Here is a 25,416-nt window from a genome sequence, read left to right on the forward strand (position 1 = left end):
ATCTTCCCAATCCAGAGATCAAACCAGATCTTTTGCATTGCAGGCAGATTCTTTACCAGCTGAGCCACAAGGGAAGCCCAAGAATACTGGAGTGGGTGGCCTATCCCTTCTCCAGAGGATCTTCTGGACCCAGGAATTGAACCAGGGTCTCCTGCATTGCAGGCGGATTCTTTACCAACTGAGCTATCAAAAATACACCATACATTCATTATTTCCAATCCAAAACTGAGCAACAAATTTTAGGTCAAGCACTAAAAATCTATTATACTCTAGAAATGCTCCCATACCTCATATAATCACTGTGTAGTAACTTGAATGAATTTTTGAAGAGAAAAAATACTGGTTTTTAGCCAAGACAACACTGTGAGTACATGCATATTTCATTTTATCATGTTTCCTTTTATTGCACTTCACTGATACTGCATTTTTTTACAAACTGAAGGACTGTGGCAATTTTTCGTTAAATCTATCAATGCAACTTTTCCAACATTTGCTCACTTCATGTCTCTGTCACATTTTGGTAATTCAACTCTTTCATTATTATTATATTTGGTATGGTGATCTGTGATGAATATTTGATGTTACTACAATTTACTGCTTCCCTTGTGGCTCATACAGTAAAGAATCCACCTGTGGATTGCAGGAGACCTGGATTCAGCCCCTGGGTTGAGAAGATCCCCTGGAGGAAGGCATGGCAACTCACTCCAATATTCTTGCCTGGAGAATCCCATGGACAGAGGAGTCTGGTGGGCTACAATCCAGGGGATCGCAAGGAGTCAGTCATGACTGAGAGATTAAGCACAGCACTACAACCTACTAAAGGCTCAGATGATGATTAGACTTTTTTAGCAATAAAGTGTTTTAAAATAGTGTTTGTAAATTGTTGCTTTAGACATAATGCTTACACACTTAACAGACTACAGTATAGCATAAATATAACATTTATATGCATGGGGAAACCAAAAAATTTATGTAACTTACTTCACTGCAATATTCACTTTATTGTGGCAGTCTGGAACCAAACCCAAAACATCTCTGAGGTATACCTGTACTTCTTAAATTCCCATTTATTAGAAAAGAGTAATGATTTATATATATATATATATATATATATATCAGTAGGTTTGTGGATGGATGGAAGAAAGAGATAGAGACAGAAGGAAAAACAGGAGGAAAGGGAGGCAAGAGAAGGGATGAAGTGGCTAATCCTTTTTATCTACGTCACACCCCCTCCCCCGCACAACTTTCTCCAGTAAAGTACTACTCTGTTCTCTGAATTTATGAATTTGTTTCTGTTTATCTATTTTGTTTTTGTCTTTTTATATTCTACAGTGAATATAAAATTAGTGAAATCATACGGTGTTTTTCTTTCTCCATTAGACTATCTTACTTACATAATACCCTCAAGGTTCATCCATATTGTCACAAATGGCAAGATTTCATCTTTTTGACAGCTGAGTAGTATTCTACTGTGTGTGTGTGTACATATGCATTATATGTATACCATATCTTCTTTATCCATTCATTGGCTGATAGGGACTCAGGGTGTTTCCCTATCTTAGCTATTGTAAACAGTGCCACAATGAACACAGTGGTACATGTATCTTTTTAAATTAGTGCCTTTGTGTTCTTTAAACAAATACCCATAAGTAGGATAGCTGAATCATATGGCAGTTCTATTCTTAACTTATTGAATTCTCCATAACTTTTTCCACAGTGGCTGCCAATTTACATTCCCAACAAGAATATATAAGACTTCCCTTTTCTCAACATCCTTAACAATACTTATTATTTCTTTTATTTTGGAAAAGAGCTATTCTAAAAGGTGTGAGGTGATACCTCACTAGTTTTGATTTGCATTTCTGTAATAATGAGTGATGTTGATCAACTTTTCATATGCCTGTTGTCCATATATACATCTTCCTTGAGAAAATGTTTATTTGGGTCCTTTGTTCGTTTTTAACTGGGCTGTTTATATCTTGTTGAGTTGTATGAGTTCTTTATAGATTTTAGACTTTATCCTTTATCAAATATATCATTTGCAGATATCTTTTATATTCAATAGATTGTCTTTCATTTGTAGATGGTATCCTTTGCTATGCAAAAGCTTTTTAGGATGACGTAGTTCAGTTCAGTTGCAGTCGTATCCGACTCTTTGTGACCCCATGAACTGCAGCATGCCAGGCCTCCCTGTCCATCACCAACTCCCAGAGTTTACCCAAACTCATGTCCATTGAGTCAGTGATGCCATCTAACCATCTCATCTTCTGTCATCCCCTTCTCCTGCCTTCAATCTTTCCCAACATCAGAGTCTTTTCCAATGAGTCAGCTCTTCACATGAGGTGGCCAAAATATTGGAGTTTCAGCTTCAACATCAGTCCTTCCAATGAACACCCAGGACTGATTTCCTTTAGGATGGACTGGTTGGATCTCCTTGCAGTTCAAGGGACTCTCAAGAGTCTTCTCCAACACCACAGTTCAAATGCATCAATTTTCTGCACTCAGCTTTCTTTATAGTCCAACTCTCACATCCATACATGACTACTGGAAAAACCATAGCCTTGACTAGATGGACCTTCAGTACCATTTATTTTTGCTTTTACTTCCCTTACCTGAAAAGACATATCCAGAATGACATTGCTAAGACCAGTATCAAAGAGCATACCACCCAAGTTATCCTGGAAGTGTTATGATTTCATGATTTACATTTAAATTTTTTATCATTTTTCTTTTGTGTGTGTATGGTATGAGATAGTGGTCTAGTTTCACTTTTTTTTTCCCCCATGTGGCTGTCCAGGCTTCCCAACATCATTTATTGAAAAGGCTATCCTTTCTCCATTGTATTTTCATTGTTCCTTTGTTGTCTATTAATTGCCTTTATAAGTGTGGGTTTATTTCTGGGTTCTAAATTCTATTCCACTGATGTATGTGTGTGTTTCTCTGAAAATACCATCCTGTTTTGATTACTATGGCTTTGCAGTCTAGGTGAAATCATGGACGTGATACCACTAGCTTTGTTCTTTTTTCTCAGAATTGCTTTGGCTATTCAAGGTCTTTAGTGGTTCCATTATAAATTTAAGAAATTTTTGTTGTTTGTGTCAAAAATGTCCTTGTGATTTTAAAATGGATTGCATTGAATCTATATGTTTTTAGGTCATATGGATATTTTAACAATGTTAATCATTCCAACTCATAGGCAAAGGATATTTTTTAATTTATATATTTTTTCCAATTTCTTAACAATGTTCAGGTCTTTTATACCTTTGGTTTAATTTATTCCTAAGTATTGCATTCTTTTGTTTTGATTATAAATAAAACTGGTTTTCTAAATTTATCTTCCTACTATATCATTGTTCACATATATAAATGCAACATAGTTTTGTATATTGATTTTGCACCCTGCAACTCTGTCATATTTATTTTTTCTAATAGCTTTTTTGTGGAGTTTTTTTAAATCATTTTATAAAATCATGTCATCCACAAACAGTGACACTTTTACTTCTTTCTTTCCATTTGGAGTTCTTTTATTTCTTTTTCTTGCCTAACTGCTCTTGTTAGGACTTCCAATATTATGCTGAATAAGAGTGGCAAGAGTGGCCTTTGTTCTGGTCCTGATGTTAGACAGAGCTTTCAGTTTTTCACCATTGAGTATGATGTTAGATGTGGATTTGTCATTTAAAACTTTATTATGATGAGGTATGTTATTTTTATAACCATTTAGTTGAGAGGTTTTTTTTTTATCACAAATGAGCACTGAATCTTGTCAAATGCCTTTTTTGCATTTATTGAGATAATCATATGATTTTCATCCTTCATTTTGTTAATATGGTATCCTATATTATGGTATCCTGATTGATCTGCAGATGTTGAAACCTCTTTATATCCTAGGATAAATCCCACTTGATCATGGTAATGATTCTTTTAATGTACTGTTTTACTTGACTTGCTAATACTCTGTTCAGAATTTTTCCATCTATGTTCATCAGAGATATTGGCCTGTAATTTTCTTTTTCTGTGTGTTGTCTTTACGTGGTTTTTGTATAAGAGTGGAGTTAGCCTCATAAAATGAGTTAGGAATCATAACCTCCTCTTCAGTTTTTTGGAAGAGTCTGAGAAGAACAGATACTAAATCTTCTTTGAATGGTTGGCAGAATTCATCAGTGAAGTCATCCAGGTCTGGAGAGCTTTCTGATTATCATTTCAATTTCTATATAGTGATATGGTCCATTAAGATTTTCTATTTCTTCATGATTCAATCTTGGAAGTTGTATAATTCTAAGAATTTGACCATTTCCTCTAGTTTGTTCAATTTGTTCGCATAGAGCTGTTCATAATATTATCTTATAATCCTTCATATTTCTGTGGTATTCATTGTTATGTCTCCTCACTCATTTCCATATTTACTAGAGCTTTGTCTTTTTTATCCTTAAAGAGTATAAATAAAGATTTGCTGATTTTATCTTTTCAAGGAGCTATCTAATTTCATTGATCTTTTTTCCTATTGTCTTTTTACTCTCCATTTAATTGATTTCCATTATGATCTCTGGGCTTCCCAGGTGGTTTACTGGTTTCAATATATGGTCTAAACTTGAGAAAAGTTCCATATGTACTTGAGAAGCATATGCATTTTGCTGCACTTGGACTGAATATCCTGAACAAATCTATCAAATCCATCTGGTCTAATGCATCATTTAAGACCACTGTATCACTGTTGAATTTTGTCTGGATGAACTATCCGTCAATGTAAGTTGGGTATTAAAGTCCTCTACTATTGTGTTATGGTCAATTGCTCCTTTTAGGCTTGTTAGTAACTGTTTCACATATACTCTGGTGCTTTCTATGTTAGATATGTGTGTGTGTGTGTGTGTGTGTGGAAATATATATATATATATATATTATATATATATATGTTATATCTTCTTGATGAATGGTCCCCTTTATCATTATATACTGTTCAATTTTGTCTCATTACTTTTTTGACTTCAAGTATATTTTGTCTGATATGAGTATGTCTACACTGATTTCCTTTGAATATCATTTTCTTGGAGTATCATATTCAATCCCTTCACTTTGACCTTGCATTTGTCTTTAGAACTGAGGTGAGTCTTCTGGAGACAGCATATAGTCTTACTATTTTTCAATGCATCTGGTTACTCTGTGTCTTTTGACTGGTGAATTCAATCCATTACATGAATTATAATTGATAGATGAAACTAAGTACTGCCATTTTACTTTTTGTTTTCTGGTTGTTCTATATCTCCATCATTTCTTTTGCTTTGTATTTATGTCTGCCATTTTGGTTTGCTGGTTTTCTGCGATGCTTTTCTCAGTTTATTCTTTGTTCATTTTCATGTCTCTGCTGTAGATTTATATTTTGTGTTTACTGTGAGTTTTGTATAAAATATCTCAATGGCAAAAATCCTCTTTTTTTCTGTTGACAGCATCTTCATTTATGTCTATGGATTACATGCTTTTCCTCTTCCCTTTTGTTTTTGCTGTCTCAAATTATCCCTTTATATGTTCTGAGTTTTTTACCAAACTGCAAGTGGCTATAGTTATATTTTCCCCCCTTTAATGTTTCTGCTATAATAAAGTATTTAGAAGCCTATTGGAATAAAGAGTTAAGTTTTTCTCATTCTATTTATCCCCTTGCTAAAATACGTGCACCTTTGCCTTTTTATTTCTGATAGAAGAACACTTTTCAACATTTCTTGTACGACAGGTCTAGTTTTGATGAACTCCCTGAGCTTTTACCTGTCTTGGAAAACCTTTATTTCTCCTTCATAGCTGAACGATAACTTTGCTGGATAGAGTACTCTTGGGTAATAGTTTTTATCTTTCAGTATTTTGAATTTGTTATTCCAATCCCTCCAGACCTGTAGGATTTCTACTGAGAAATCTCCTGATAGCCTTAAAGGGGTTCCCCTGGAGGTTGAGTTCAATTCAGTTCAGTCGCTCAGTCATGTCTTTGCGACCCCATGGACTGCAGCACGCCAAGCCTCCCTGTCCATCACCAACTCCCAGAGTTTATTCAAATCATGTCCATCGAGTCAGTGATGATATCCAACCATCTCATCCTCTGCCATCCCCTTCTCCTCCCTCCTTCAATCTTTCCCAGCATCAGGGTCTTCTCAAATCAGTCAGCTGTCCGCATCAGGTGGCCAAAGTATTGGAGTTTCAGCTTCAACATCAGTCCTTCCAGTGAATATTCAGGACTGATTTCCTTTAGGATGGACTGGTTGGACCTCCTTGCAGTTGAGTCTGCAAGGGACTCTCAAGAGTCTTCTCCAACACCACAGTTCAAAAGCATCAATTCTTCTGCACTCAGCTTTCTTTATAGTCCAACTCTCACATCCATACATGACTATTGGAAAAACCATAACCTTGACTAGATGGACCTTTGTTGGCAAAGTAACGTCTCTGCTTTTTAATATGCTGTCTACATTGGCCATGGTAGATTAGCATCCTTTTTTTTCCTGGCTGAATTTCAAAATCTTTGTCATTGACTTTTGAAAGTTTAATAAAATGTGTCTTAGACAAGGTTTTTGCATTGAGGTAATTATTCTCTTAGCCTCCTGGACTTGCATACCCAGTTCTTTCCCCATGTTTGGGAGGCTCTCAGCTATCACAGATAAATTTTCTGTGCCCTTCTCCTTCTTTTCTCCTTCTGGTATACCCATTACCCTAATGTTGCCCTCTTAAAACAGTTGAATAACTATTGTAGAATTTTCTCATTTTTCATATCTCAATCCTTTTTCTTCTTCTACTATATCATTTCTTAATTTCCATCTTTGAGCTCACTAATTATCTCTTCACTATGATCTGCTCAGTATCCAGCACTTTATAATGCATTCTTCATATCATTTACTGAGTTCCTAAGTTCTATAATTTGTTTCTTTTTCAGTTTTAAAAATCTTTGGTAAAGTATTCCTTCTGTTCATTAACTTTATTCCTGAGCTCAATGAACTACCTTTCGGAGTTTTCATGTTAACTAGTTGAGTTTCTTCATGACAGCTATTTTGAATTCTCTATCAATCAGATTGCAATGCTCCATGACTTTTAAGCTTAGCTTCTGGGGAACTGTCATTTTCTTTTTGTGGTAAAGTGTTACTGTGGTTTTTCATGATGCTTGATAAGCTTTTCCTCTGATGACACACAGACATAGGGAACACCCGTCTGCTTTATTCTAACAATTCAACAGGTCAGAAATTAGAAGTCTTTCTTTTAATTTCCAGTAGGTGGTGATATAGTACAAGTTTTGGGTTTCTCTTACTTGAGCTACCTCTGGGTATATCTGAGAGTCTGCATTTTCCATGCTCCTCTGCCTCTATGTGGCCCTGTGCCTTCATTATTGTTTCTTGTGTCTACAGGGTCATTGCTGCCCTGCTTCCACAAGTGTCATAGTTGCCACTGCCTGGGGCACTGGGATGGTGGGCTATCCTCTCATATCTGGGATCCTGAATTGCAAGCTGCACAACCATGAGGGAAGAGACAGGAGGAGGCAGGGTCCTGCAGATGCCTCCATGGTATTTGGTGTCATAACTTTCCTGTGGGTACCTCTGTGGTGTCCAGTGCTCTAATTTTCCTGCGGGTACCTCTGTAGCATTCGGGTCATAAGCTGCACTGCTGCAGATGTGCAAGTGAAGGGCAAGAGTAAGGCCTCACTATCACTGCTGCCCAGTTTCTTGTGGCTGTAGGCACCACTGTGGCCAGGGGGATAGAATCATGTGCATCACCTCCCCTGCCACTGTCAGGTTCTCTGAATGTTGAGCTTTAAGCCAACATGTTCACTCTCCTCTTTCACTTTCATCAACAGGCTTTTTAGTTCCTCTTCACTTTCTGCCATAAGGGTGGTGTCATCTGCATATCTGAGGTGATTGATATTTCTCCCAGGAATCTTGGTTCCAGCTTGTGCTTCTTCCAGCCCAGCGTTTCTCATGATGTACTCTGCATAGAAGTTAAATAAGCAGGGTGACAATATATAGCCTTGATGTACTCCATTTCCTATTTGGAACCAGTCTCTTGACCCATGTCCAGTTCTAACTGTTGCTTCCTGACCTGCATACAGGTTTCTCAAGAGGCAGGTCAGGTGGTCTCGCATGATCATCTCTTTCAGAATTTTCCACAGTTTATTGTGATCCACACAGCCAAAGGCTTTGTCATAGTCAATAAAGCAGAAATAGATGATTTTTGGAACTCTCTTGCTTTTTTCATGATCCAGCAGATGTTGCCAATTTGATCTCTGGTTGCTCTGCCTTTTCTAAAACCAGCTTGAAATTCTGGAAGTTCATGGTTCACGTATTGCTGAAGCCTGGCTTGGAGAATTTTGAGCATTACTTTACTAGCATGTGAGATGAGTGCAATTGTGTGGCAGTTTGAGCATTCTTTGGCATTGCCTTTCTTTGGGATTGGAATGAAAACTGACCTTTTACAGTCCTGTGGCCACTGCTGACTTTTCCAAATTTGCTAGCATATTGTGTGTAGCACTTTCACAGCATCATCTTTCAGGATTTGAAATAGCTCTACTGGAATTCCATCACCTCCACTAGCTTTGTTCGTAATGATGCTTTCTAAGGCCCACTTGACTTCACAATCCAGGATGTCTGGCTCAAGGTGAGTGATCACACCATCAGGATTATCTGGGTCATGAAGATCTTTTTTGTATAGTTCTTCTGTGTATTCTTGCCACCTCTCCTTAATATCTTCTGCTTCTGTTAGGTCCATACCATTTCTGTCCTTTATCGAGCCCATCTTTGCATGAAATGTTCCCTTGGTATCTCTAATTTTCTTGAACAGATCTCTAGTCTTTTCAATTCTGTTGTTTTCCTCTATTTCTTTGCATTGATACATTAGCCATCTTAAATCCAAGAATCTTAAAACAGTATAATTCATATAGTGGCAGTAGCCAGTGTTCCCAGTAGGTGATCTTTTCTGGTTTGGGAAAGAGCAGAAATAAACTCTGCTAGCAAATTATTGTATGTGTCTGTTATAATTGGTCTAGTGGTGACCAGAAGGAAAGATGCAAAGGGATTATCTCTGACCAGACTCTGAACACAGACTGGAAAAGTGGAGTTCAGTTCAGTTCAGTCACTCAGTTGTGTTTGACTCTTTGCAACCCCATGGACTGCAGCATGCCAGGCTCCCCTATCCATCACATCTCCTAGAGCTTGTCCAAACTCATATCCATCGAGTTGGTGATGCCATCCAACCATCTCATCATGGCTCAAATGCCTTTGCACAGGGCAAGAGATGACTGGTTACCATATACAATTGGATGCCTAAGTCACAGGACTAAATGTTGTGGGAAATTCTTTGAGAGATTAAGACATTCAAAAATACCCTTTCACATGGGAGAGTTTATAAGTCCACACATATCTTCAGTGAAAGATGCATATTCACAAAATCCAGAGGCACTTCATTTGGGATAACCTCTGAGCTCACTGCAAATCTGGATAAGTATTAAAGGAATGTTTTATTAGAGAGCCAATCTACAAGGACTGGGAAAAGAACTTGTTTTGAATCTCTGTGTGTGATTTTTTTTCGTTTTTTTCATTTTAGCTGTTGGCAGTCAAGGTGAAATTCGGTCACAAGAGTAGGAGACAAAAGCTAAAGGACGAAGACTTCACTGACTGAATACAGTAAAGAATAAACACTTTACAAAAGTAAACTGAAGCACTAAACAAAATACTACCATAGCCTTCAGCATTTAAAGCAGGGGTAGGATCTGATTTCCAGCGTTATCATATATTTGTTATCACAAATGCCCAACTTTCAACAACAAGAAAATGTTGCAAAGCATACAAAGAAACAGGACAATATGGCATATTCAAAGAAACATAAAAATTAACAGAAACAATTCCTGAGGAAACTCAGATATCAGATCTACAAGGCAAAACTTTAAAACTATCTCAAGTATACTTAAAGAAGAATATGTAAAAGAACTGAGGAAACCAGAAAAACAATGTATTAATATAAGCCAAACAAATATCAATAAAGAGCCTGAGGTTATAAACATGAATCAAATTCTAGAGGTAAAAATTAAAATAACCAAAATGAGTAATTCACCAGAGGGGTCAACTGATGTGAGGAAACTAAAAGAACCAGTGAATTTATTGAATCTGAGAAGCAGAAAGATGAATGAAGAAAATTGAATAGAGCCTAAGAGAACAGTGGGACACTATTAACAGACAAAAATGTACATTATGGGAGTCTCAAAGAAACAAGAGACAGGAGTGGGGGGGCAGAAACAACCATGCAGAAATAAGGGCCCAAAACGTCTCAATTCTGATAAAATACATGTATCTGTAAAGCCAAAGGCCACAACAGACTCCAAGTAAGATCAACAGAAAGTGACCCACACTAAGATACACTACAATTAAACTTTGTAAAATCAGTCAAAAACAAAAAGAGAATCATGAAAGTAATAAAGGAGAGTGTCTAGTCACAAGGGCTCATTAATGAGAGTAACACCTGATTTCTCAACAGAAATCATGGAAGTCAGAAGGCAATGATATATATTTAAATGATATATTTAAAGTTTTGAAAGAAAAAATGTCAATGTTGAATTCTATACCCAGCAAAACTGTCCTTTAATATCAGAGCATAATTAAGACATTCACAGATAAACAAAAGCTGAGGGAGTTCATTAAGAACTCTAATAAGAAATGCTAATAAAAAAAAAGAAATGCTAATGGAAATACCTCAGATAGAATGTAAAATGGTAACTCAAAACCATCTGAAAATATAAAGGCTCCAATAAAGGTAAATACATAGGCAAATATAAAATGCAGTATTGTTGTATAGTTGGTTTTAGCTCTAATTTTTATTCTGTATATAACTTCAGAGCCAAAAATAAAAAGTTATAAATCTACATTGCAGAGCACACATTTTATAGAGATGTAACTGGTGACAAAAATAACTTGAAACAGAGGGAAAAAGCAACAAAGCAAAAGAGTTTTCTGTGTTACTGAAGATAAGTTAGTATCAATTCAAATTATATTGTTACAAGTTTAGGATGATAAATATAATATTGATGATTACCACAAAAAAAATCAAAAGAACATATACCCAAAAATGAGAAGGGAATAAAAATGTGCCACTACAAAAAAATCAACTGAACACAAAGGAAGGCAGTAATACAGAAAATGAGGGGAAAAAAAATCTAGAAGACATAGAGCAAACAGGCAATAAAGTGGCAGAAGTTAATCTTTATTTACTAGTAACTACTTTAAGTGCACACAGATTAAATTCTACCAAAAGTCAGAAGTGGAATAAAGAAAATATTACACAACCATATGTTTTTAGAACAGACTATCAGATCCAAAGACACAAAAAAAGAAAATGAAAGAATGAGAAAAAGTATTTCACGAAAATAATAACCAAAACAGAACTAGGATGAATGTAAGAATACTGGACAAAAAAGACTAAGTCAAAAACAGTTATAAGAGGCCAAAGAGGGCATTATATATTAATCAATGAGTCAAGTCAATTCATCAAGATGTAACCACTATAAACATACATGCACCAAAACCAAAGCCCTAAATTATACAAAGGACACAACTGAAAGAATAAAGAGTTTTATATTAATAGCTGGGTAACTCAACAGTCCACTTTAAATAATGGTAGAACATCTAGATAGCTGAGCATTAAGGATAAAAAGACCCTTAAAACACTATGAACCAAGTATATTTAACAGATGTATATGGTTCACTCTACCCCCAAACAGCAGAATACACATTTTTCTTAACTACAAATGGAACATTCAACATATCAGACCATACGTCAAGTCATAAAACATCTCTCAATAAATTTAAAAACATTAAAACTATACAAAGCATCTTCTCTGAGCACAGTAGATAGAGCTAAAACTCAATTAACAGAAGGAAAACTGAAAAATTCAAAACACATGGAAATTAAACAATACACTCTTGAAGACACAATCGATCAAAGGAGAAACCACAAGAAAATCCAAAAATATCCAGATACAAATGAAAACAAAAACATAACATGACAAAACTCACAGGATGTAACAAAGGTCAGAAGGAAACTTAAAGCTGTAAATGCCTATACTAAAAAGGTGACCTATCTAAAACCAACAATGCAACTTTATAGCTTAGGGAAACAGAAAAGTATAGCAGAGTGACCCAAAAGGAGAAGGAAGGAATGAAATAATCAAGATTATTGTTGAAATACTTTTCAAGGCATACAATATATTCAACGAACTCTAAAGCTCTTTTGAATACAGCAACAGAATTAAGAGAAAGAATGTAAGTGACTTGTAAAGACAGTACTACTAACCATACAGAAATTTAAGAAATGACTAGAGAATACTATAAACAATCGTCCAACAATTTAGATAACCAAGATGAAAAGGACAAATTCTGAAACATACAAAATACCTAAACTGACTCAAGAATAAATAGAAAATCTCAACCCATGATAAGTGAACTTAATCAGCTATTAAAATCTCCCAACAGAAAATTCCCAGACCAGATGGTTTCACTGGTGAATTCTACCAAACATTTTAAAAGATTTCATACTAATTCTGATCAAATTATTCCAAAAATGTAAGCGAGGGAACACTTCTGAACTCATTCTTTAAGGCTATCATTATCACTTAAGGTCAGATAAAAATATTACACTTACGTCAAATAAAAATAAAAGATACCCCAGCAGCATAAGGTTGGTCTAACACCCAAAAAACAAGGTAATATGCCACACCAATAAAATGAAAGACAAATACCACCTAACCATTTCAATAGATACATAAAAAGCATTTATTTGCCTAACCCAACACCATTTTATGATTAAAAAAAAAAATTCAACACACTAGGAAAAGAAGGGAATTTTCTTAACTGATAAGGTATATCAACAACAAGCTCATTGCTAATACCACACCTAAGAGCAAATCCTTTCCTCCTGAGATCAGGAAGAAGATATAGATTTCCACTCTCTCTTTTTTTCCATTTAACTTCATACTAGAGATTCTAGCTAGGGTGACAGGCAATAAAAGGAAATAAAAGAAATACAAATTAGAAAGGAAGAATATGAGTTCTACTTACAGATGACATGATCTTACACACAGAAAATCCTACAGAAACAATCTGTTTAGGTAGTTTGCAAGATATAAGACTAATATACAAAAATTAATTGCATACATAACATTAGGAATGAACTGTAGAAAAAGGAAATTAAGAAACAATTCCATTTAGAATAACAGAAAAAATAATTAAATATTTTAAATGTATGTACCCAAAGAAGTGCAAAGTTATAATCTGAAAACTATCACACATTACTGAAAGAAATTAAAGTAGGTTCTAAATAAATGAAACATCTCCTATTTATGAATTGGAGTTACAATACTGTTAAGATGGTAACACTCACCACATTGATCTGATTCAACAGAATCTCTATCAAAACAATATCAGCTTGCTTTTATTTCAGAAGAAATGGAAAAGCTGATTCTAAAACTCAAATAGAAATGTAAATGATAGAGAAACGCTAACCTTGAAAAAGAAGACTAAATATTGAGGACACACAAATCCTAATTGCAAAATTTATTACAAATCTACAATAATCAATATAGTGTGATATGGGCATAAGGACAAATGCACAGATCAAAGAAACAGAACTGAGATCCAGAAATAAACCTTTATATTTACAGTCAATTGATTTTCAATAAATATGCTAGGATAAATTCAGTGTTATTTCCTTTTATTGCCTTTTTTTATCAAATGGAACTGGGACAATTGAATAACACATGCAAAAGAATGTAAGTGGATTCCTATCAAACATCATATTTAAAAATTAACTCAAAATGGATTAAAGAACTAAATGTAAGAAATAAAACTCTTAGAAGAAAACATAAGGATCATTTTCATGATCTTGGATCAAGCAATGGTTTCTCAGATGCACATCTGAGATGCATCTGAGAATGCCCAAAAGCATGGACAACAAAAGAAAAAGTAGATAAATTAAATATAAAAGTTTTACACTTTGTGTTCAAATAATACCATTAAGGATGTAAGAAACAACTCAGAGAACTAAAAAAAAATAGTTTGAAATTATATAAATAAAAAGAGACTTGTATCTAGAATATGCACAAAAGAAATTACACATTTCTTCAGAGATATGCAAATGGCCAATAACATAAAAAGTTGACCAAAATTATTCACCTTCAGTGAAATGAAAATAAAAATCACAATGAGGCCACTCACATCCACAAAGATGGCTAAAAATCAAAAAGACAACAGTAAGTGTTGCCAAAGTGAAGTGAAGTCGCTCAGTCGTGTCCAACTCTGCGACCCCATGAACTGTAACCTATCAGGCTCCTCCGTCCATGAGATTTTCCAGGCAAGAGTGCTGGAGTGGATTGCCATTTCCTTCTCCAGGGGATCTTCCCGACCCAGGAATCGAACCTGGGTCTCCCGCATTGCAGGCAGACACTTTACCATCTGAGCCACCAGGGAAGCCCCTAGTGTTGCCAAGGACAAAGAGAAATCAGAACCCTCAGACAGCGCTGTTCAGAATATAAAATAATACAGCTGCTTTTGAAAACTGTCTGACCGTTCCTCAGAAGCTTAAAAACAGAATTACCACATGACCTTGTATGTATACCTCACTCCTTGGAATACACCTATGAGAAATAAAAATATATGTATATACAAAGTCTTGAACACACATGTTTATAGTACAAACCTCCATCTAATTCACATAAATAGAATATAGATTATCTATATAATAGAGTATATTCAACTATAAAAATAATAAAGTACTGATACATACAACAACATGGATAAACTCTTTGAAAACATTATTCAAAGTGGAGGAAGTCAGTCACAAAAGATCTTATAATTCATTAAAATTCATTTCATTAATATGAAATGTTTAGAACAGATAAATCTATACAGTGAGAAAGCCCATAGGTGGTGATCTTGGGCTGCGAAGCTAAAGATAAATGAGGAATGATTATTAAAAGTTATAGGGCTTCTTCTGGAGTTGATGAAAATGTTCTAAAAGTAATTTTGGTAATAGTTGTAAAACCTTGCAAAAACTAAAAGTATTGGCCTGTACACTTTAAATGGATTAAATGTATGGTATGAGAATTATACCAAAAGAAAAAAAAGAGATAGCTTTCCTCCTGACACTGTAATTATATAAATAGAAAATATACACGTTTTTAGAACTAATAAGACATTTGGGAAAAACTGTTGAAAAGAAGTTCAACATAATTCAGTAACACAGCTAATGTCCGTAAATGGTTAATGAAAATATAATTTAAATTTTTTTTGTATAAAACGATATTTTTACAATAATATGAATAGCTAGTAATAAACATAATAAAAGTAAAGTGAAAGTGAAGTCGTGTCTGACTCTTTGCAACCCCATGGATTGTAGCCTACCAGGTTTCTCAATCCATGGAATTTTCCAGGCAAGAGTACTAGAGTGAGTTGCCATTTCCTTCTCAAGGGTATCTTCTTAACCCAGGGATCAAACCTGGGTCTCCCACATGGCAGGCAGACACTTTACCGTCTGAGCCATCATTTTAAGAAAATTATAAAACCTTATTCCAAATTCTTAAATAGTAGATCACAATTATTCCCCAAATCAATTCATAAAGTAGATAATGTTCCAATATGCCTTCTAATAGAATTTTTCAGTAAAACTAATAAAATGATCCTTAAATATTACTAGAGAAGAGGTACATTAGAGTTCATACTTACAAAAAGAATAAATAAGTAGGTCACACTAGCAAATAATGAGTAAAATTATGAAACTATAATACCTGAACACATGAAAATAATAGGAAGTCCAGAAATAAATTCATATACACATGGCAGCTTAAAGATGTGAGAGAAACTGCATCACAAATCAATAAACTACTAAATATACGGTGTGGAAAACCATATTCCAATATGAATTCTAAAGACTTCAGGGTATGAGAAACGTAAGACTATAGGATTACTAGAACAAAAACATTAGAAAAGAAATTAACAAAAATGACTATAGAAATTTACATATTTTGAATGTCTAATTTACATTATTCAAGATTCATGGGACAGAAGGTATTTGCAATATATATGTAAAACAAAGCACTGCTATCTAGAATAAAGAATGCTTACAAATTAATAAGAAAATGCAAACACTCTAATAGAAAAAAAGACTAAAAATCACAGTAGATAACAAAATGGACTATCTGAAAGGCAAAAAAAGGGAATGAAAATCATCATCAAAAATTCATTTAGGAGACAGTCCTAAGACAGCAGAGGAATAGGACGGGGAGACCACTTTATTCCCCACAAATTCATCAAAAGAACATTTGAACACTGAGTAAATTCCACAAAAAAACTGAATCCTGGCAGAGGACATCAGGCACCCAGAAAAGCAGCCCATTGTCTTCGAAAGGAGGTAGGAAAAATATAAAAGATAAAAAGAGAGGCAAAAGAGGTAGGGACGGATCTCAGTCCCATGAGTTCAGTGCAGTTCAGTTCAGTAGCTCAGTCGTATCTACTCTTTGCAACCCCATGAATTGCAGCACCCCAGGCCTCCCTGTCCATCACCAACTATAGGAGTTCACTCAAACTCACATCCATCGACTCAGTGATGCCATCCAGCCATCTCATCCTCTGCCGTCCTCTTCTCCTCCTGCCCCTAACCCCTCCCAGCATCAGAGTCTTTTCCAATGAGTCAACTCTTCGCATGAGGTGGCCAAAGTACTGGAGTTTCAGCTTTACCATCAGTCCTTCCAATGAAAACCCAGGACTGATCTCCTTTAGAATGGACTGGTTGGATCTCCTTGCAGTCCAAGGGACTCTCAAGAGTCTTCTCCAACAACACAGTTCAAAAGCATCAATTCTTTGGTGCTCAGCTTTCTTAACAGTCCACCTCTCACATCCATGCATGACAACTGGAAAAACCATAGCCTTCACTAGATGGACCTTTGTTGGCAAAGTAATGTCTCTGCTTTTGAATATGCTATCTAGGTTGGTCATAACTTTCCTTCCAAGGAATAAGCGTCTTTTAATTTCATGGCTGCAATCACCAGAAAAATAAAGTCTGACACTGCTTCCACTGTTTCCCCATCTATTTCCCATGAAGTGATGGGACCAGATGCCATGATCTTCGTTTTCTGAATGTTGACCTTTAAGCCAACTTTTTCGCTCTCCTCTTTCACTTTCATCAAGAGGCTTTTTAGCTCCTCTTCACTTTCTGCCATAAGGGTGGTGTCATCTGCATATCTGAGGTTATTGATATTTCTCCTGGCAATCTTGATTCCAGCCTGTGCTTCTTCCAGCCCAGCGTTTCACATGATGTACTCTGCATGGAAGTTAAATAAGCAGGGTGACAATATACAGCCTTGACGTATTCCTTTTCCTATTTGGAACCAGTCTGTTGTTCCATGTCTAGTTCTAACTGTTGCTTCCTGACCTGCATATAGGTTTCTCAAGAGGCAGGTCAGGTGGTCTAGTATTTCCATTTCTTGAAGAATTTTCCACAGTTTATTGTAATCCACACAGTCAAAGGCTTTGGCATAGTCAATAAAGCAGAAATAGATGTTTTTCTGGAACTCTCTCGCTTTTTCGATGATCGAGTGGATGTTGGCAATTTGATCTCTGGTTCCTCTGCCTTTTCTAAAACCAGCTTGAACATCAGGAAGTTCACGGTTCACGTATTGCTGAAGCCTGGCTTGGAGAATTTTGAGCATTATTTTACTAGTGTGTGAGAGGAGTGCAATTGTCCCTTCCATCCCAGGAATGGAGTCTTAAAAAAGAGAGAAGTTTCCAAACACCAGGAAATACTCTCACTGGCAAGTCTGTGGCGAGCCTTGGAACCACAAAGTAATGGCAAAGTAATGTTTCTGCTTTTCAATATGCTATCTAGGACTTTCCTTATGAGGGCAACATAACCAGCAGGAAAAATAAATAAATAATTAAACCCCACAGGTTACATGCTCAAAGGTAATTCCCTCAGTGGAGAAGCAGTGCAGACGCATGCATCCTCCACTAGCAAGCCGGGGCTGAGCAGGGAGGCGCAGGCTGCATTGCTTAGAGTAAGGACCAGGACTGAATGCCCTGAGGACAAGCTGAGGGAACTAACTTGGGACAGCAAACCAGACTGTGGGATAGCTACCACACAAAAAGCCCTAACCTAAGACACCACCAGGCCTGCTCAGAGAACAAAGGACCAAGCAGAGCTAGCCGGCTGCAGACCGGCCCATCCCCTCCCGGTGACAGGCAGGCAAGGACAACCAGAGCTGGAAGGGGGAAATCGCAGCCCCAGAGAGGCATTATCTACCAAGTTGCAAGCAGGCTTCATTGCTAACCAAGATTTCTTGGGATTCTGGACAGTGAACATCCGCCTGAGAAGGTGCACCAGTTGTACAACCAGAAAACCTAGTGGCAGGGATGGGGGAGGCGATAAGTCACAGCGACTGCACTCGTCAAACACCTGGTCATCTGAGCTGCTCAGACCTGGGAAGGGGACAAAACACAGGCCCAACCGAGTCTGCGCCTTTGAGGAGTACCCGAGTACCTGAACTTGAGTGACTTAGACCTGGAAGCTGCATACAACCCAGGGCCGGCCTCAGACTGTTCCCAGCAAAGCAACCTACAGCCTAAGCAGTGTAGACAGGGAAAGCACACACGCCATGAGCGAGGTCAAACCCAGTGTGGCCAAGACACTGCGAGCACATGCCAGTGTTATTTGTTTGCAGCGTCCCTCCCTCCTCACAGCAGGACTGAACAAGTGAGCCTAAAAAAGTTCCACCACCGCCCTCTTGTGTCAGGGCAGAAATTAGACACTGAAGAGACCAGCAAACAGAAGAAGCTAAAACACAGGAAACCTCCTTGGGAGTGACAAGAGCAATAGATTAAAACCCTGTAGTTAGTACCGACTACATAGGAAGGGGCCTACAGATCTCGAAAAATATAAGCCACATCAAGGAACTATCTGAAAATGAACTGACCCCACATTGCCCACAATAACACCAGAGAAAGTCCTAGATATATTTTTACTACTTTTTCTATCATCCTTTAATTTTTTTTAATTTTTTTCTATTTTTAAGTTCTCTATTACTCCTTTAATTTTCATTTTTATAATCTACTATTAATTTCCAAAAAAAAGAGACCCTATTTTTTAAAGCAAACTTCATATATATATATACACACATATACATATTATACTTTTTGTGACCCTGTTTTTTTTTCTTTCATATTGTATTTTTGAAAATCCAACTTCTACTCTAGATTTTTAGTCTTTGCTTTTTGGTATTTGTTATCAATTTTGTACCTTTAAGAACCCAATCTTCAGTACCCATTTTTACTTGGGAGTGAGATTACTGGCTTTACTGCTCTCTCCTCTTTTGGACTCTCCTTTTTCTCGACCAGGTCGCCTCTATCTCCTACCTGCCCCTTCTCTTCTCTACCCAACTCTGTGAATCTCTTTATGTGTTCCAGATGGTGGAGAACACTTAGAGAACTGATTACTGGCTGGATCTGTCTCTCTCCTTTTGATTCCCCCCTTTATCTCCTGGCCACCTCTGTCTCCTTCCTCCCTCTTCTCTTCTCTGTGTAACTTCGTGAATATCTCTGAGCAGTCCAGACTGTGGAGCGCACATAAGGAAGTGAAAACTGGCTAGCTTGCTCTCTCCTCTTTTGATTCCACCTCATCTTATGCAGGTCACCTGTATCTCCCTCCTCCCTCTTCTCTTCTCCATGTAACTCTGTGAACCTCTCTGGGTATCCCTCACTGTGGAGAAACTTTTCATCTTTAACCTAGATGTTTTATCAATGGTGCTGTATAGATGGAGAAGTCTTGAGGCTACTGTAAAAATAAGACTGAAAACCAGAAGCAGGAGGCTTAAGTCCAAATCCTGAGAACACCAGAGAATTCCAGACTCCAGGTAACATTAATCGACAGGAGCTCATCAAACGCCTCCATACCTACACTGAAACCAAGCACCACCCAAGGGCCAACAAGTTCCAGAGCAAGACATACCACGCAAATTCTCCAGCAACACAGGAACATAGCCCTGAGCTTTAATATACAGGCTTCCCAAAGTCACTCCGAACCCACTGACATCTCATAACTCATTACTGGACACTTCATTGGACTCCAGAGAGAAGAAATCCAGCTCCAACCACCAATACACCAACACAAGCTTCCCTAACCAGGAAACCTTGACAAGCCACCTGTAGAACCCCATCCACAGTGAAGAAACTTCACAATAAAGAGAACTCCAGAAAGGCCACCCCAAACACAGCAATATAAACAAGATGAAAAGACAGAGGAATACCCAGCAGGTAAAGGAACAGGATAAATGCCCACCAAACCAAACAAAAGAGGCAGAGATAGGGAATCAACCTGAGAAAGAATTCCAAATAATGATAGTGAAAATGATCCAAAATCTTGAAAACAAAATGGAATCACACATAAACAGCCTGGAGACAAGGATTGAGAAGATGCAAGAAAGGTTTAACAAGGACCTAGAAGAAATAAAAAAGAGTCAATATACAATGAATAATGCAATAAATGACATCAAAAACACTCCGGAGGGAAGAAATAGTAGAATAATGGAGGCAGAAGATAGGATTAGTCAAGTAGAAGATTGAATAGTAGAAATAAATGAATCAGAGAGGAAAAAAGAAAAATGAATTAAAAGAAATGAGGACAATCTCAGAGACCTCTGGGACAATGTTAAATGCCCCAACATTCGAATCATAGCAGTCCCAGAAGAAGAAGACAAAAAGAAAGACCATGAGAAAATACTTGAGGAGATAATAGTTGAAAACTTCCCTAAAATGGGGAAGGAAATAATCACCCAAGTCCATGAAACCCAGAGAGTCCCAAACAGAATAAACCCAACGTGAAACACCCCAAGACACATATTAATCAAATTAACAAAGATCAAACACAAAGAACAAATATTAAAAGCAGCAAGGGAAAGACAACAAATACACACAAGGGGATTCCCATAAGGATAACAGCTGATCTTTCAATAGAAACCCTTCAGGCCAGGAGGGAATGGCAGGACATACTTAAAGTGATGAAAGACAGTAACCTACAGCCCAGATTACTGTACCCAGCAAGGATCTCATTCAAATACGAAGGAGAAATCAAAAGCTTCACAGACAAGCAAAAGCTGAGAGAATTCAGCACCACCAAACCAGCTCTCCAACAAATGCTAAAGGATATTCTCTAGACAGGAAACACAAAAAGGGCATATAAACTCAAACCAAAAACAATAAAGTAAATGGCAACGGGATCATACTTATCAATAATTACCTTAAACGTAAATGGATTGAATGCCCCAACCAAAAGACAAAGACTGGCTGTATGGATACAAAAACAAGACCCCTATATATGTTGTCTACAAGAGACTCACCTCAAAATAAGGGACACATACAGACGGAAAGTGAAGGGCTGGAAAAAGATATACCACGCAAATAGAGACCAAAGGAAAGCAGGAGTACCAATACTCGTATCAGATAAAATAGACTTTAAAAAAAAGGCTGTGAAAAGAGACAAAGAAGGACACTACATAATGATCAAAGGACCAATCCAAGAAGACGATATAACAATTATACATATATATGCACCCAACATAGGAGCACCACAATATGTAAGACAAACGCTAACAAGTATGAAAGGGGAAATTACAATAACACAATAATAGTGGGAGACTTTAATACCCCACTCACACCTATGGATACATCAACTAAAGAGAAAATTAACAAGGAAATACAAACTTTAAATGATACCATAGACCAGTTAGACCTAATTGATATATATAGGACATTTCACCCCAAAACAATGGATTTCACCTTTTTCTCAAGTGCACACGGAACCTTCTCCAGGATAGATCACATCCTGGGCCATGGATAAATTCTAGCCTTGGTAAATTCAAAAAATCTGAAATCACTCCAAGCATCTTTTCTGACCATAATGCAGTAAGATTAGATTTCAATTACAGGAGAAAAACTATTAAAAATTCCAACATACAGAGGCTGAACAACATGCTACTGAATAACCAAAAAATCACAGAAGAAATCAAAAAAGAAATCAAAATATGCATAGAAACAAATGAAAATGAAAACACAACAACCCAAAACCTCTTGGACACTGTAAAAGCAGTGCTAAGGGGAAGGTTCATAGCAATACAGGCACACCTCAAGAAAAAAGAAAAAGTCACATAAATAACCTAACTCAACACGTAAAAAAACTAGAAAAGGAAGAAATGAAGAACCCCAGGGTTAGTAGAAGGAAGGAAATCTTAAAAATTAGGGCAGAAATAAATGCAAAAGAAACAAAAGAGACCATAGCAAAAATTAACAAAGCCAAAAGCTGGTTCTTTGAGAAGATAAATAAAATTGACAAACCATTAGCCAGACTCATCAAGAAACAAAGGGAGAAAAATCAAATAAACAAAATTAGAAATGAAAATGGAGACATCACAACAGACAACACAGAAACACAAAGGACCATAAGAGACTACTATCAGCAATTATATGCCAATAAAATGGACAACGTGGAAGAAATGGACAAATTCTTAGAAAAGTACAACTTTCCAAAACTGAACCAGGAAGAAACAGAAAATCTTAACAGACCCATCACAAGCACAGAAATTGAAACTGTAATCAGAAATATTCCAGCAAACAAAAGCCCAGGTCCAGACGGCTTCACAGCTGAATTCTACCAAAAATTTCGAGAAGGGCTAACATCTATTATACTCAAACTCTTCCAGAAAATTGCAGAGGAAGGTAAACTTCCAAACTCATTCTATGAGGCCACCATCACCCTAATACCAAAACCTGACAAAAATGTCACAAAAAAAGAAAACTACAGGCCAATATCACTGATGAACATAGATGCAAAAATCCTCAACAAAATTCTAGCAATCAGAATCCAACAACATTAAAAAGATCATACACCATGACCAAGTGGGCTTTATCCCAGGGATGCAAGGATTCTTCAATATCCGCAAATCAATCAATGTCATTCACCACATTAACAAATTGAAAAATAAAAGCCATATGATTATCTCAACAGATGCAGAGAAACCTTTGACAAAATTCAACATCCATTTATGCTAAAAAAAAATCTCCAGAAAGCAGGAATAGTAGGAACACGGCTCAACATAATAAAAGCTATATATGACAAACCCACAGCAAACATTATCCTCAATGGTGAAAAATCGAAAGCATTTTCCCTAAAGTCAGGAACAAGACAAGGGTGCCCACTTTCACCACTGCTATTCAACATAGTTTTGGAAGTTTTGGCCACAGCAATCAGAGCAGAAAAAGAAATAAAAGGAATCCAGATTGGAAAAGAAGAAGTAAAATTCTCACTGTTTGCAGAGGACATGATTCTATACATAGAAAACACTAAAGACTCCACCAGAAAATTACTAGAATTAATCAATGAATATACTAAAGTTCCAGGATATAAAACTAACACACAGAAATCCCTTGCATTCCTATACACTATTAATGTGAAAACAGAAAGAGAAATTAAGGAAACAATTCCATTCACCATTGCAATGAAAAGAATAAAATACTTAGGAATATATCTACCTAAAGAAACTAAAGACTTATATATCGAAAACTATAAAACACTGGTGAAAGAAATCAAAGAGGACACAAATAGATGGAGAAATAGACCGTGTTCATGGATTGGAAGAATCAATATAGTGAAAATGAGTATACTACCCAAAGCAATCTATAGATTCAATGCAATCCCTATCAAGCTACCAATGGTATTTTTCACAGAGCTAGAACAAATAATTTCAAGATGTGAATGGATATACAAAAAACCTCGAATAGCCAAAGCAATCTTGAGAAAGAAGAATGGAACTGAAAGAATCAACCTGCCTGACTTCAGGCTCTACTACAAAGCCACAGTTATCAAGACAGTATGGTACTAGCACAAAGACAGAAAAATAGATCAATGGAACAAAATAGAAAGCCTAGAGATAAATCCACGCATCTATGGACACCTTATCTTTGACAAAGAGGCAAGAACATACAATGGATAAAAGACAATCTCTTTAACAAGTGGTGCTGGGAAAACTGCTCAACCACTTGTAAAAGAACGAAACTAGAACACTTTCTAACACCATACACAAAAATAAACTCAAAATGGATTAACAATCTCAACGTAAGACCAGAAACTATAAAAACTCCTAGAGGAGAACATAGGCAAAACACTCTCTGACATAAATCACAGCAGGATTCTCTATGACCCACCTCCCAGAATACTGGAAATAAAAGCAAAATTAAACAAATGGAACCTAATTAAAAATAAAAACTTCTGCACAACAAGAATACACAGAAGAACTGTACAAAAAATATCTTCACGACCCAGATAATCGTGATGATGTGATCACTAATCTAGAGCCAGACATCCTGGAATGTGAAGTCAAGTGGGCTTTGGAAAGTATCATTATGAACAAAGCTAGTGGAGGTGATGGAATTCCAGTGGAGCTGTTTCAAATCCTGAAAGATGATGCTGGGAAAGTGGTACACTCAATATGCCAGCAAATTTGGAAAACTCAGCAGTGGCCACAGGACTGGAAAAGGTCAGTTTTCATTCCAATCCCAAAGAAAGGCAAAGCCAAAGAATGCTCAAACTACTGCACAATTGCACTCATCTCACATGTTAGTAAAGTAATGCTCAAAATTCTCCAAGCCAGGCTTCAGCAATACGTGAACCGTGAACTTCCTGATGTTCAAGCTGGTTTTAGAAAAGGCAGAGGAACCAGAGATCAAATTGCCAACATCCACTCGATCATGAAAAAAGCAAGAGAGTTCCAGAAAAACATCTATTTCTGCTTTATTGACTATGCCAAAACCTTTGACTGTGTGGATCACAAGAAACTGTGGAAAATTCTGAAAGAGATGGGAATACCAGACCACCTGACCTGCCTCTTGAGAAATCTGTATGCAGGTCAGGAAGCAACAGTTAGAACTGGACATGGGTCAAGAGACTGGTTCCAAATAGGAAAAGGAGTACGTCAAGGCTGTATATTGTCACCCTGCTTATTTAACTTATATGCAGAGTACATCATGAGAAATGCTGGACTGGAAGAAACACAAGCTGGAATCAAGATTGCCAGGAGAAATATCAATAACCTCAGATATGCAGATGATACCACCCTTATGGCAGAAAGTGAAGGGGAACTAAAAAGCCTCTTGATGAAAGTGAAAGAGGAGAGTGAAAAAATTGGCTTAAAGCTCAACATTCAGAAAATGAAGATCATGGCATCCGGTCCCATCACTTCATGGGAAATAGATGGGGAAACAGTGGACACAGTGTCAGACTTTATTTTTTGGGCTGCAAAATCACTGCAGATGGTGATTGCAGCCATGAAATTAAAAGACACTTACTCCTTGGAAGAAAAGTTACGACCAACCTAGATAG

At 36.7% G+C, this 25,416-nt stretch overlaps 1 protein-coding gene across 1 annotated transcript in view; it reads right to left on the reverse strand.

The window, feature by feature from the left end:
- Positions 1-25,416, reverse strand: part of LOC138081004 (centlein-like) — a 155,295-nt gene that overhangs the window by 11,122 nt on the left and 118,757 nt on the right. The gene's annotated exons all lie outside the window — the stretch shown is intronic.

The sequence above is a fragment of the Capricornis sumatraensis genome, chromosome 6, assembly GCF_032405125.1.
Source record: "Capricornis sumatraensis isolate serow.1 chromosome 6, serow.2, whole genome shotgun sequence".
NCBI lineage: Eukaryota > Metazoa > Chordata > Mammalia > Artiodactyla > Bovidae > Capricornis > Capricornis sumatraensis.